Raw genomic sequence first — 2,541 nt, 5'->3', positions numbered from 1 at the left:
CAAACCTCTACACACATTTATCTATCGTTTTTAACGTTTGTAGTAATAGCATTCTCCTCCAAATTAGTTTTGTGTAGGATAGAGCGGTTTGGAAAAACACTCTTAAATTATAATATTTTTTTTTCAATTTCTGTTTTACTACAAACAAAAAGAACTTCACTACAATCCACTACAAACCCATTTCTATAAGAAACCACCGGAAAAAAAGTTTGTTTGCAATTTCGGGGATGACTTTTTTTTCAACCCTTATAATTTTTTTTTTGTGCTACTACTTACGAAATTATCTTCACTACTTACGACTACATATCTAAATCTATCGAATGGAGCAAAAAAATATGAATTTTTTTTAAGTCGGGTGCCAAGTTCACATAGCCACTGACAGGCGTTGCAGTAAGATTCTTACAACCTGCGCTGAGATTGCCTTGAAACGTGATTGCATGTTAGTCTCATAGACCTCCACTCTCTGTTGTCGTACGAGACTAATTTACGAATAACATTTAAAATAGATTTATTGTAACGTATAATGTAGGGCTTTTTCATTTCTAACCGCAATAAAATATTTTCGTCGATAATTTCATATTAATGCAAAATCTATACTAGTATTATAAAGCTGAAGAGTTTGTTTGAACGCGCTAATCTCAGGAACTACTGGTCCGTTTCGAAAAATTATTTCAGTTTTAAATAGCTCATTTATTGAGGAAGGCTTTAGGCTATATATGTACAATGAGCGAAGCCAGGGCGGACCGCTAGTCGTTTATAAACCTTTTCAGAATAAAGAACATTACTTATGCAATACGAATGGTTGTTAATTTTTGTGATGATGATTCTGTTTTTAGAGCTCATTATAAAAACTGCGAAGCGGGTCTGAATTTGGTAAACACGTACGCATTTGTACCGCGGACCGGTTAATAGCATTCGTTCCGCAATCTTTATTTGCTTGCTTGCACTCCATAACAAGCCGAGATCTCATTCTCTACATCACGACATCCGGTGCTTACTTTACTCGTCTTGTTCGTCTTGAAATTTTCAATGGATCGCGGTTTTATTTGTTTTTGAACGTTCGTATGGTTGTTAATTCGAGCGGAATTTTACTAAAATGTAGAAACTCTTTCATAACTAATGAAATGAGAATATTTAATTAACTGTAAAATAGCGATTTGAAATTCGTTTTTGGCAAATCTAAGGTATAATTATATAAACAACATGATTAGGATATAGGTAATTGATGAGCAATACAGTATATATAATATAGTATAGTTTAAATATAGTAAACACCCATAATTTTCGTTAATGATTAAGGAAAGCATTAAAATACTAATGGACTCAAAAAGGTTCAATTCATTACCAGTTACGTTGTGTTCATTGCCTTGTTTCTAAATTATTGTGTGCATGAGAACACGCAAGTTCGTTAATTTAATTAACAGATTCCAGGTTCTCAGGCTAATTGCGTATGTTTGTAATATATTCGTAACTACCGCTCCTAAATAAATTTGCACGACACCCGCCGCTTTTCTGTATAAACAACAAACACATGTGCTGACTGCTGTTACTATTATTGCTTTTCGTGAAATTTAGTTGGTGTCTCGTATTGCGTTTGAGAGGACGCTTGCTAAGTCCAATATATAAGTATTTATACAGAACTTGTGATTAGATTAGTTTCCAATTCTCTAAAGTTGTCGCATTGCTAGCGGTAATGTAGGTTACTTCATTGTTTGCCGTAGCTGCATAATCTTATCGCACTTTGATAATGTGAAATTATTCACAGTTCTTGTTTAACACGATCGATATATCTTGCGAATAAAAAGTTTTATGTAAACTTCTCACTTGTGTAATTTTGAATTATTTATTACAACTGATACTCAACATTTTTTAATAGCAATTTCATGACTGCAAAATATTCCAACATTTTACATAATAATGTTGTTTTAATAGATAACTAATTTACAGTGCAGTGAAATAAAGGATTGCAGTGGTCAAAAAGATGATAATTAAAGGTGACTTATAATTTAATAGGGTAGCAATGGAACGAATGGATATAATGGGGCAAGCTCTTCTGACTCAGCACAGAACGCCGTAACGTGGCGCATTTCCGTGATCGTGCAATGACCAGCATGTCGGGAACGATCTCACCGAAGTCTTCACCTGCCTGCGACGAGCAGGGGCGACGTAAATCAATTTTTTATGTGCCATTGTTCGAGAGCTTTGACAATTATTTGCCGCTTACGCCAGAAGAAAAAGAAGCTTTAGTAACGGGGCAAAATATTGATGGAACTCCGATAAAACCTAAGCGAAAATATGCCTCTGATCGCGCAAAATTACAAATCTATTCTAGAGGCGATTCGTCCTTGACCGAAAGTGAAAGTGATATCAGTTTGTTCAGTCCAGAAAGGCGATATCGTCGACCTTTGTCAACAACGGCAAGTTCTAATGAAGCGCTACCGAGAGTAGGTCAACGTGATCTCTTGAGCCCTAGACTCGTTGCAGAAAATGATCTCATAAAGCATTCGAAACCGCGACTACGATCTACTACTTCGTGTGAAC

At 35.3% G+C, this 2,541-nt stretch overlaps 1 long non-coding RNA gene across 1 annotated transcript in view; it reads left to right on the top strand.

The window, feature by feature from the left end:
* The window catches only part of LOC119830254, a 10,702-nt gene extending 8,730 nt beyond the window's left edge, over nt 1-1,972 (top strand). Inside the window, exon 2 of the long non-coding RNA XR_005287835.1 lies at nt 1,933-1,972. This is a non-coding gene — a long non-coding RNA (uncharacterized LOC119830254). The remainder of the gene's footprint in view (nt 1-1,932) is intronic.
* The last annotated feature ends 569 nt before the right edge of the window (nt 1,973-2,541 follow it).

This window comes from Zerene cesonia, chromosome 11, assembly GCF_012273895.1.
Source record: "Zerene cesonia ecotype Mississippi chromosome 11, Zerene_cesonia_1.1, whole genome shotgun sequence".
Taxonomy (NCBI): Eukaryota; Metazoa; Arthropoda; class Insecta; order Lepidoptera; family Pieridae; genus Zerene; species Zerene cesonia.
The sequence above is the reverse complement of the archived record's forward strand: the minus strand, read 5'-3'. Positions and strand labels throughout refer to the sequence as shown.